General features: G+C 33.6%; 1 long non-coding RNA gene across 1 annotated transcript in view; it reads left to right on the top strand.

Annotated features, from left to right (window-relative positions):
- The window catches only part of LOC143048445 (uncharacterized), a 24,963-nt gene extending 12,053 nt beyond the window's left edge, over window positions 1-12,910 (top strand). The window contains exon 5 of the long non-coding RNA XR_012969835.1: window positions 8,302-12,910. This is a non-coding gene — a long non-coding RNA (uncharacterized LOC143048445). The remainder of the gene's footprint in view (window positions 1-8,301) is intronic.
- The last annotated feature ends 473 nt before the right edge of the window (window positions 12,911-13,383 follow it).

A 13,383-nucleotide genomic window follows, 5' to 3' on the forward strand; every position in this document is an offset into this window, starting at 1 on the left:
TTACACCAGACGCGCGTTTGTTAACAAAAGCCTCATCGGTGACGCTCGAATAAAAAAATGTACGAAGTTAAAAAGCATTGAGGACCAAACCATTGTAAACGTTTGAGAATCGTATTGATACTTCGAATGCTTCAACGCAAATTGTTCATTAGTGTTAACAATAATGATACACTTAGTCAGTGTATGTTAAGTGCGGATCCTAAAATACCATTTTCACTGTATATGCCATGCATTTCTGATGTAGAATGGTAAATAAACAGACGAAAAAAATTTGATTTTTGAAGAAAATGAAGAAAATTGTTCACATGTGCTATATTTAGTAATAAATAATACAAGTTATACAAAATAAGAGATGGGAACGGGTTTTTAACGCACCGAGAGCCATCCATACGTGAAATATATACCGAAATAGGTGAATATTTAGGACGTTTTACGAACAAATCGTGCAGGTGATTAAAAACTAGCAGGAAAGATGTAGTTGCAAAAAAAATATTCATTACAGCACAATTATTAATGTTGTATAACGTAGAATAGCTTTTGTTATTCAGTTTGCCCATATTGTATTGAATTCCACTATGATGCTATCTTTATGCGAGTCATGTTTGCTGTTGAATAATGAAACTTTACTTTCATTTTCACTGTAGAGCGATTCATTAGTATTGTACATGTATATGCGGTGCATTTTCACTGTATGAATTTTATTAATTTTTATGCATTAAATTCCAAATTCAGCCGACTTTCACAAACAATAATTAAAGTAAGAAAAGGATTTGATAGTGCTGACTTTGAGATGAAAAAGTTTGATTGAACACTCCAATAAATTCAATATAATTAATATTTATTTCAAATAAAACACACCGTTGTCATAATATAACAATATGTTGATCATTTCAGAGTTGAAAGTGTTTTTAGATTAATGCAAAATATTTTCAAATGCATGCCAATTTGATAAAATTCATGTTTCTGCAGTAGTCATTATACGCATGTGCAAACAAATTTTATCATTGGATTTCGAGTATGGGTCTATTTACCAATCAGAAGAAGCATGTCATAGAATGTTTTATAATTCATCAGAATCTTTATTTAAAGTGTAGTTATATTTATCCAATGCATTGAAACTTCATCACTGAATACGTACATCTCGCATGTCTATCGAAATAGAATGGGATAAAAGGGGATAAAAACAACAATACTTTCTAATATTTTTTTATAAATCACTTCTTGACCAATTTCAATGAGGTTTTGAAGTAAGATTTTTGATTTTTGGGTCCGGTTTTAAATTGGCCCACAGGATCCAAAATAAAATTTGAGGTTCTTTGGTAGGCTGAATCCATACATGATACATGATAAAAGGGATGATTTTTCATTTCCTATCGTTAATTATCCGTTTTTAGATGGCGACGTTCCCTTGTAACCATCTTACGGTGTTTATATATCTCAACTTGTACGATTCGCTCGTGTATGTAACAATGTTTTAGATTTTAACGAGAGAAATTTATGTATTACTGAAAAAAATTATTACACCAGGGTTTTCGATATCTAGTAGTCAAAACATTTACTAAATTTTATTATCGGTATAAAGACATCATTCGTAAATATAGCTCAACATGCAGACTTCTAATACGTTCAGGTATTTCACATCCAATTTTTTATGGAAATATTCTTTATAAAGCACAAAGGTGTCAGTATTCACCTCAGAAACTTACAAAACCGTTGAATAGACTTATTAAGAAGGGATATAATTACGATACTGTTGTCAAGTCAATAAAGATTGCATATTTTGGCGTTAATATTGAGTCACTGATAAGGTCTTTGCATCGGAACTAAACACATTTCTTCTAAAAACAGTTGTTGGCATGACACGGGTTATGTTCTTCTCATATATGTTATGATGGTATGATACTAAACCCCTAACGGGAAGGATTATGCCTGATGTTCATATGATGAAATCATAATCTTTCAGTCAGTTTAATTGAAGTCTGGAGCTGGCATGTCAGTTAACTGCTAGTAGTCTGTTGTTATTTATGTATTATTGTCATTTTGTTTATTTTCTTTGGTTACATCTTCTGACATCAGACTCGGACTTCACTTGAACTGAATTTTAAAGTGCGTATCGTTATGCGTTTACTTTTCTACATTGGTTAGAGGTATAGGGGAGGGTTGAGATCTCACAAACATGTTTAACCCCGCGGCATTTTTGCGCCTGTCCGAAGTCAGGAGCCTCTGGCCTTTGTTAGTCTTGTATTATTTTAATTTTAGTTTCTTGTGTACAATTTGGAAAAGTTGTATGGCGTTCATTATCACTGGACTAGTATATATTTGTTTAGGGGGCAGCTGAAGGACGCCTCCGGGTGCGAGAATTTCTCGTTACATTGAAGACCTGTTGGTGACCCTCTGCTGTTGTTTTTTTTATTTGGTCGGGTTGTTGTCTCTTTGACACATTCCCCATTTCCATTCTCAATTTTATGATTGTGTTTATTATTATTTTTTTAATTTTTGGCCCATTTAACAAATTTGTGGGGTCCAAACTGTCAAGAATTAAATTCTTTTGGATTTCAACAACAGTTGAATATTTGGAGTACTTTGGAATGCTGAATCTTACTGTGTTTTTAAATTTGGGATTTTGGTATTTTGGGCTAAGTTATCGAAATGGTCCAAAGGGTCCGAAATTCAACATTTTTTTTATTTCAACAAAAATGAAGTCTAGCTTGAATGTTGTGTACATACTTACCCCAAACTGTTCAGGGTTCAACCTCTGCGGTAGTATCAAGGATGCTGTACAACACGTACATCATGTTCCAATTCAACTTTATCAGTATACGTTTTTGACAGATAAAGTTTTAATGACTTTGGATAATTATATGTCACATTGTCGTTTCATTTTATACAGTAAAGAACATGCAAGCAACAATCGAGCTAAAAACTATCTTTCCTTCAGAATATGGATGTTGAGGCATTTGGGGGCTCAACAATAGGGAGGCAAGTGAAGATGAATCACAGAAAAAAGAACTAAAGTTAAGGAGGGGTCTTCATACCAATGCACGTATTGTCCTTTCAAGACAAAATGGGTAGCTAGTTTTCCCAGGCATAAGAAATTCCACACTAATGGGTTAAACAAATGTGACCAGTGTGAATTAAAATTTTAAGGCTTCTCAATAAGCATAACAACTGAAAGCATGGAGAAAGCCTGATTTGTACTCATTGTTCCAAACACTTCAAAAGCAGAACTGGGCAGTGGCGGATCCAGAAATTTTTGTAAGGCGGGCCCGATGGCTGACCTAAAAAAAGGGGGGGGGCTCAAGTCATGCTTCAGTGATTTCCTATATAATCAACCAAATTTTTCCAAGGCCCCCCTGGATACGCCAATGCTGGTATAGCTTCCCATATGAAGAAAGCAACAGGAACTTTTAATTACATCTGCTCGTTTTATAGTTAAACATTAAAAATGCTTCGCTGACTGCAGAGATCGAACCCTGAACAGTTGGGGCAAATTTGAAAATAATATTAAAGCTTGATACTATCTGAATTTGGATTGTAATCAAATATATGACGTTATATAGGTTTCTGACACAAGGTAAATGTGGTCTAAGATCTTAAATCGTCTGCGCAATACTGTTCAACTGAAGGTTTCTTCCCGCCCATAACATTTTGTTTTCCTTCTAGGATAAATAACCATCAAACAAAATCCCAGTCTTTCCTTTCTGGTAATGAACCTTGTAGTACAATTTTAGAGAGGTCCATACACTTGAACACAAGATATTGTCTGGAAACTAGAAAAATGTTTGTTTTGCCATTTCTTTTGCCCCTAATTTCTGCATGTTTGGGGCAATTATCCCCGAACAAAATCCCAGTCCTTCATTTGTGATAATGCGAAAAAGATCCAAAAACGTACATAAAAGTAATTATCCAGAAACTACAAACATGATTGTTTTTTGTCCCTTTTTGTTCCTTCATTCCTAAACTGTTAGTACCATAACCCCAAAATGAAACCTAACATTCTAATTGTGGTATTGAACACTGTGGAACAATTTTAGAATAATCAAAATTCTTATACACAAGTAATCATCCTAAAACTAAAAACATGCTTTTTTATGCCCCTTTTTCGTAAACGGTTGGAACCATCATCCCCAACATTATCCCAACCTTCCTTTTGTAGTATTGAACCTTCTTTAAAATTTATATAGATCCATTAAAGTTGTCCGGAAACCAAATGGGTCTTCGGACGACGCAGACGATAACAACATCATAGCAATATACGAACCGGAAAAAAAAACATTGCGGGGAAACATTTCAGTTTACAGTTCACACATGTCAATACTTTACATGGGAAAACGTATAAATGGCCAGCCAGTTTCTATAGACATATACAAGTTATGAATAGATATAAATATTAAAGTTATCAAATAAGTTTCTCATTTGTTGCAAGTCTAATTATTGTATTAATCTACAATAAAAATTCATCGTATTTTCGAAAATTTTACATCAGAAATGAATGCCATACAGTGATAACCCATCGCATCTATAGTGAAAATGGATCGCTTTTATTAACTGATATTCTATGTTATGTTGCTTTTATTACACATATTTGAACTTTAATACTGTTATTTTACATTAAAAAGACACATTATAATGAAAATATGTTAAATTTTAGTTTCAAATCAATTATTTTGGTATTTTCAAAACGTAAACAAATAAAGTTTTCCCATGATCCTTTATTCTACAATGAACATACTCGCATACAACAGTGAAAATGAACTGACTGGATTCGCACTTTATATACACTGCTTAGTTAGGTGTAAGTAAAAGTTTTAAAGAATCTTTTGACGTTAAATATGGGCTGTTGCATCGTCAGAATATAACAAGAGATATCTTAACCATTCATAAATTAAATGTTTGATCATTCCTTTAACAACTAATTAATAAACTGCAATATACAATGAGCTTTAGAGATTAAAGCATTTTTGATACCACCACGCTGTGACATCTCTTAACATTAAGGATGTTTGCTCCTGTTGTTTTTGAATTTTTGCCAGATATTCGGAATTCTCTGGTTTTATCCATGTACTGCCATTAACAAAATTTCCCCGCTAACCCCTACTTTTCATTTCATAATTTTATTACATGTAGTTCAAAATGTCACATTTGAATATCCATAAAATCCTTGTTATTTTTTATAACTTTTGAAAGGAAAAAGGTGCCAATGTTAAGGTGGTACCTAACACTACAGGAAGATAACTCTGTAAAGTCAACTAAACGTTTTAATTACGTTGTGTTGTAATAGGAATATTAAGCTTCTCAATGATCAAAATTGGTGTGTGTTAAATTGCTATATAACCAGTGTAATTTTTCTGACAAAACGGTTGGTTCAAAGTTTTTTAAATTTTTATATTTTTGTCAAAGGGTCAAAGTAAATACTTTGTCAAAATTTTATGAAAATTAAACGAGCCAAATTAATTTTAGTGAAAGTGTTGGGTACTACCTTAAATGTATGAAAAGTCTAGGGAGAATTATTTCCCAAAATTTTCAATGGCTCATATCTCGAAAACAAGCACACAGACCCATCATTTTTTTCTACTTTTTTAGTTCCTTTATTTATATGCTATCAATTTTTAATAGTCTTTTAAAAAGCTTGTTATTTTGAAACAGAGTAGCTTACTTTCTAAAGAATGATAAACTTATTTTAATAGCTAAACATATTCATCATATGTAAACAAAAAATACATGTTGGAAGGCTGCAATTAAGAACGACGTCAACACAATTACATTTACATCCCCTATAAAAACTTTTGTTTGTTTCAAAACTTTACAAATATATATGTATATTACATATCTCCCCTTTACACTAGTATATATGATATACAGCGTACACATGCATCAACATGAATCGACTGTAATACTAGTCAGAGGTTTACCTAGCTTTAAACCCAGTTTTGCTCCACCATTTCCTACATAAGAAATGTCTGTACCAAGTCTGGAATAGTGACAGGTGTTATCCATTCGTTTGAACTGTTTGAGCTTTTGATTTTGCCATTTGATTATCGACATTATATTTTGAATTTTCCTCGGAGTTCATTTGTTTTGTGATTTTACTTTATTCAGCGATAGTAACAACTACATGTACATCAATTAGTCGTTTCTTTAATCATCTATCAGAAATTCTTACAATTGATTTCTATAGCTATAATACAGGAGACCTTCAAACATGAATACTGTCCTTTCTGGTTAATAAGATCTTCAATATTTGTTTAATATTTTGAACCTTTGCCTCGAGCATCACTGAAGAGACACTAGTTGTCGAAATGCGTATCTGGTGCAGCAAATTTGATACATGTACCTTTATTTTTTTGAATCAGATTCTTCTATGTTTGTCTTCAATATTTAAAAAAGAATAAATAAAATCATGTATCAATATTAGTGTGCCTAGCGGAAAGAATCTACAGATCATGTGTAAACAAGAAGATTAAATAAACTCAACATACCAGGATTACATTTTGTATTTACGCCAGACGCGCGTTTCGTCTTCAAAAGACTCATTAGTGATGCTCGAATTCAAAACAGGTAAAAGGGCAAAATAAAGTACGAAGTTGATGAGCACTGACGACCAAATTCCAAAAAAATTGCCAAATATAGCTAAGGTAATCTATTTCTGAGGTAGAAATTTGCCAACTCTGTTTATTCTATATATGACTAGCTTTTTCATATATATGCTGATGCATTCATATCAATTGCTTGTTTGCAATGATTATTTACATTGAATTGTTCCAAGCGATCTATAGATTAAGGATTCTACAAAAAATATGTTGCATTTGTTTATTTTATTTTTTAACATGTCGGCTAAGGATCGACTTGCATGTAGTTTTTACTACTACTGAATGAATGTTTTCAGTTGTTCCATTATAAGTAGTAACTTTCTATCGTTCACAGCCTTCGCCGCGGCCTTCTAAGCTCTAATAATGCTGATGATATGTTTTTTTACATTTTTTTCTGTCAGGTATAACAGCCTATGCCGATTTGTATCAAATTGATACTGAATATTGGACTTTTGAATATATTTCCATACCACATATAGATGTACTCTTATGTTATCTAAACATACCTATGAAACGCCGTAACTGCCTTATGGTACTTCCTTCTTTTTCAAGATGAGGTTTTTCTTTATTATGATGAGTTTTATCTCTATTATGATGATATTTTTCGCTATTATAAGGTTTTTCTCTATTATGAAGAGGTTTACACTATTATGATGAGGCTATCTCCATTATGATCGATGAGGTTTTTCTCTATTATAATGAGGTTTTTCTTTATGATGTTGAATATCTGAAAGTACATAACAGCCACGTTTGTCTATTCTCAAGACCCAACACATCGTGTTTCTGCAGTACAGAATAGGAGAAACTATACAATGTTCCGTGGCATATACGAAGAGTTGGTGATTCTTCAGAGTTCTGACCAAATCCTTCATGTTATACTAAGCTTTGACGAGCTAGTTAATATTTCTATTATACGTTACCATTGTTGGTTTTGGAAATAACACTCTACATTACGCATTGCGACGTAGTTTTTTACAATGTTTACGCATAGCTTTATTTATATTTCCTAACGAATAAGGATATTTAGTTACAAATACTAGTGGTATCTGCTTGTAGTTTAAAGCGGAGTAACTCTGATCATTCGATATTGAGAGCCGATTTACAGTTACTATGTTTTTCATGCTCCTTATATCCCCTTTGCTTAAGATGACCCTTGATACCTTTGTTTGTACTTTGTCAATGACGTCATTGATAACTTTGAATGCTCTAATATTAAAAGTTTCTTGGCTGCATGTACTTCCCATACTAGCGCCTTTGTCATGTACAAAGTCGGTCATTAAATTCAAAATAATTGGTTGTCAACACTGTTAGGTACATTTAGACTTTCAACATCATAAAGAAAACCCCTCATCATAATAAAGATAAACCTCATCATTATAGAGAAAACCTCATTATGATAAAGAAAACCCTCATCATAAAAAAGAAAAACCTCATCATAATAGAGAAAACCCTTATCCTATTAGAGAAAAAACTCATCATAATATAGAAAAATCTCATCATTATAATAAAAAACTTGATCATAATAGAGAAAAACCCAAAAATGAAAAGAAAATCTCAACATGATAAAGAAAAATCTCATCATGATAAAGAAGGAAGAACCACAAGGCATTTACGGCGTTTAATACATACCGTTACACAATATTTAACAGTAGAATGTACTTTTTTTTTATTTCTTAATGTATTATAGTTGGTATATTTTGTTTCGTTCCAGGATTTATGTTTTTACAAGGTTATGCTGTTGACCAAATTGTAGTTAATGAATTAAAACAACAAACACAAGTTCTAGCAGAATACGCTTTAAAAAGGAAATCGGGTCAGGATTTAGAATTCATTAAGATATACGATGCTACATTAAAGATAAATGGTGAAATTGTGTCTTTTTGTAAGCGTATTGATGCTATTGAAATTAGCCATAATGAACAACAAACAGCAATAAAAGAAATGAACAAAGATGTTAATATCATATATGAACGGACGTTAGCAATCGAGAAAAATCAGACAGAATATGGAGAGCATATTGATGGAGCGATTATCAATATGAGAGAGATTACCCAAGATGTAGAAAATCTTAAAACTGAAAGTACATCAACAATAAACAGAGTGGAGTCGCTGGCAGACGAAGTTACATCTGCAACTGAAGGTGTATCAAATATCAGGAACGTCATTTCTGAAATGAAGGAGGATATTGCAGCTTTCAAAAACTATATGTCTCGATCTAAACCTGTAGGTAAAATCTTCTTTTACCCACCAAATCGGTCAGAATATTTCGTTGCTCGAGAAAATGAAATAAATCGAATAAAAATCATCTTTGTAGACAAAAGTAACGAACACCATACACTGGTTATATCCGGTTTAGGTGGATGTGGCAAGACCATACTTGCAACAGAATTTTCATGGAGATCTCAAGAATTTTATCAAGGTGGTGTATTTTGGATGTCAGCTGAATCTGAAAGTTCATTAGAGGATTCTGTAACTACACTTGCTATTGATGTTGATACAATAGGAAAAGACTTCAGGGAAACTTTCAAGAAAACTTTAAAATGGTTTTCAAACTTAAACGAAAGATGGCTTTTAGTGGTGGACAATGCGGACGAAGAATATCTCTCTGATTTGACCAAAGAACTATTAGATGGGTCATGGAAAAGAAATACGCGTGGCCATATCATCATAACTACAAGACGAGAAACAAACGAAATTGAGGAGTCACTGCTTGTAAAGCGAGAAAACATTATCTGTCTCACTATATTCGAGACGAAAGAGGGATTAGAATTTGTAAAGAGAAGAACAGGTAGAAACGACATCACAGAAGACAATTCAGTAGTATCACTTGTTGAAGAGCTTGGTGGGTTACCATTAGCCTTAGAACAAGCATCTGCTCATATCAAAAGTATAAAATGCTCATTTAGTGATTATGTTAAGAGATTTGAGAAAAAAAGAATTAAGCTTCTGAAAGCAGCTATATATCCGAGGAAAATAAGCAAGGATAGGCTTTCAGTAGCAACAACTTGGCAAATGAACATTGATTACATATCCAGGGAGTCGGAAAATGAAGGATTAGGAACAGCTTCTATTACCGTCATGGAAATAGCGTCTCTCTTTTTTGCTGACGATATCCCTATAGAACTTATAAATGTTGGAAACCCTGTCGTTGAAGACAATGATCTCACCGAGGCACTTGATGATGATGTCGGATGCAGGCAGGTTATTGAAATTCTAACCAGATTTTCATTATTCCAGTTGATGAAAGATAAGTGTCTTTCTGTACATAGGCTAGTGCAAGAGGTGATACGGGATAATATGAATAACAATCGTCGTCATTGTATTTTTGAACATGCTTCGCGTATGGTAAATAAAGCTTTAAACTCATGCGTGACCCCAAATCATGTACTCCACGGTGATTTTAAAGATACAAAACGCGGTTCTCTATCTAAATGGAGTAAGTTAGCTGCAAATGCCAATACTTTAAAAGGACATATGTTACGTTTTGTGAAAGAAGATCAGTCTAGACAGAATATTTGCTTTAATAATCAAATGTTAAAGATACTTCAAACAACAGCTCTATACCATAGTATAAACCAGCGACAAGCGTTCGCACTTGCTGATCAAGAACAAATGGTTAAAATAATTCCAACATTATCAGTTGACATTAATTACTACCATGAGCTAACCTGCATAAAAATCCCCTTATTACTGAAAGACAGGGAGGTGATTGTAGATTGTCTGGCATCCGTTATACATGACGACGCTGAGGAGATAAATGAAATTCCATCTGTAATCCCGTACACATCCGAAAAATTAAGAGAGATGGGAAACGAAGCTTTTAAAGAGCATAGATACCATGATGCTATCCAGTGTTATACTGAAGGGATACGGTCTTGTTCTACAGAAAATATCGACAGCAGATTTTACTCAAACAGAAGCTTAGCATATGTAAGAATCGAAGATTATGCACATGCATTGATCGACGCCAGTAGATGCATTGAGATTGCACCTGATAATTGGAAAGGGTACTGCTGGAAAGCATATTCAGTTTCCGGGTTGATCGAAATCGGATCACTTTCTTCGAATATGGAATCTGTTGGCTTGGCCTCTGCATGCATTGCATCATACAAAAATAAACTTTGTCTTGTTGAACATAAGATGAAAATCTGTTATCCAATAATAAATTATAAAATGATTGAGAGACCGGAAAGTTTATGTGATGAAATTATGTTGTTAACTGAAAGGCCTTTTACTACAATCATGTTGCGCAAAGGACGTTATACTATTAGAGAACCACTAGCGACAACCAAAAGCATTCAAGTTATTGGTGTCGAAGATGGGGTCGAAATAGACACAGGACAATTATTCAGTATTCGTAGAATAGACAAGGATTGCTTGCACATAGATATTGAACCTGAGAAAACTATTCACGCACATTTTGAAAATATCAAATTCGTTGAAGGAGGATATCAAATCACAGTAGCCAATAATTCTGTGGCGACATTTTACAAATGTAAATTTTCCAATGGACAAAAAGGTTGTGAATATTTTCCTAAATGCAAAGGTAACGAAGGGTGCATAAACCAACAGAAATGCAAAGCCAACTTTCAATCTAGCCTTTCGATGTCATTTGCCAATAAAAGTATAGGCGAAGTAGGTTTTGCTGGAGTTTGTGTATCCGCAGGAGGAATTGCACATATAGAGTCATGTGTTTTAGATAGATGTGGTGGCGGTGGTGTTTTATCATGTGGAAATGGTTCCTTGATAGAGATAAGAAACTGTGCAGTAAGCAATATGAGGCAAATGGGAATTGAAGCAAGGGATGGAGGTTCAATTAAAGCCATAAACAATACAATTTCAGAAAATCAGTTTCATGGTGTTGCTATTGGACCGAACGGATATGGATATATAAGTGGTAATATTATTCAGGGGAATGGAGCAGAAGGAGTGTGGAGTGGTGGAATTTTAGATGAACACGAATCCGTAAACTTGAACGAGAAAGGTGCGTCGAGTGCTGTTCTGTGTGATAATATTATCAGACAAAATGGTTTATCAGGCGTATCATTAGATGGAGGTTACTTTGATGTGAAAGGAAATAGAATATATTCTAACTTGCTTTGGGGTATGATGGTGAAGTCGAGATCTTATAGCTACATTCTAAATAATGATATTTCTGAAAACAAATGTGGCGGGATCAGAATTGGAATTAACTATACTGCAGCAGTTTTAATTTATGGAAACACTATAAGAGATCATAGTGGTCCGGGAATTTATACGGTCAATTCTACAGAAAATATCTTAAAGAAAAATGAAAAAATGCATAAACTAAAAGGGATAATTGAAACAATTACAGTTGGAGATGGGGAGATAGCTGGAGAGTCAAGAAAACCTTTTATTTTTGGTAATAATGTTTTTAACGGAAACGAAAGAGGCATACAACATCCAAAGGATATGGTCTATGTTATAGAAGCTTGTTGTTATTGTCGTAAAATTTCACAGCAAATGAAATCATGTTCAAAATGCAAGAAGGCGAAATATTGCTCGAAAGATTGTCAAACTAATCACTGGATAAAACACAAGCATCTGTGTAAGCTCTTACATGAATCATATGTAATTGAAGTGCAGATGTGTGATACAGGACCAAATAATCTTAGACTTGATAGAGGGCTTTCTGAACTGTTTCAAGCTACAGTAAACATGAAACCATTCAGTCCAAAACTAGAAGTATCTCCTCTTGACAGAAACAGCTCTAAACGGTTTATAGTAAGAATTCAATCTGGAAGAGAATATCCATACTATGATCCACACAGTAAACTTATGGTGTATAACCAAACTGTAACATTTGATATAACGCTTTCAAATCCTAAACTTTACCATCTTTGTAACGAGTGTGGAGTTCTCGCTGATGAGAAACTTACTGTTAAGAAAATCTTTTGCTGGGCATCGTTTAAAAACAAAGGAAAAACAATCTGTTTTCACACAGACAACCTTCCACCTTTCCAAACATGGTGAAAACACGTACAAGACTATTACACACAATCCATTTATTAATCACATTTTCAATACATTCAAGCCATACAAATTATAAAGATTACAAAAATAATAAACAGATCAACGTTATGTGTTTTTTTTGTGCTGGTCATTAAACTTTTGGCTTTAAGTTATCCCCAAAACCACTATTTCTATTCAACTGTAAATGTTTAAATACAAAGTTAACACTTCAGGTAAAAAAAAACCAATATGGCGTAAATTTCAAAGATGAGTCCTCAATCCATATCTTTGATGTAGAGTTTTGCATAGATTGATTAAAACAAAATAAAATCACTAAAGTTCCAAAACAGCTTTTGAATTACTAATTTTTGGCCGTAAATACATGTTTATACACAATGGGAGAGCTGATTTTCCAGATTAATTACAAAGACCGTGATATTGTTTCTTACATCCAATTTACAAGCTCCTGATAAGATGAAGAGGCCTCACAAAGAGTTGTCCAAAAGGGTTCCCATGTATTATATGTTCCCCTTCGCCATTCATAAGCGTCTGGACTAGTAAGCATTGGAACCAATTCCAAGCTTGTTACTCATTCACACCCGCCATGGTATATTGCACGTTTTTCGTGCTGAAAAACACTAGACTGAGTCGTGGGAATAGCCTCAATAAGCTAAGTCTTTCCTCTTCCAAAAACACATGTTTTTTTGCTTCGTTAACCCATTTGATTTTGTTCGATCTTAAAACAAATTTAAAACCAGGTATCGTTTTATCAATGGCAGTATCAATCCATATCTGGTGATGTAGGCTGATCAATCACCAT

Source organism: Mytilus galloprovincialis, chromosome 10 (assembly GCF_965363235.1).
Source record: "Mytilus galloprovincialis chromosome 10, xbMytGall1.hap1.1, whole genome shotgun sequence".
Classification (NCBI taxonomy): Eukaryota; Metazoa; Mollusca; class Bivalvia; order Mytilida; family Mytilidae; genus Mytilus; species Mytilus galloprovincialis.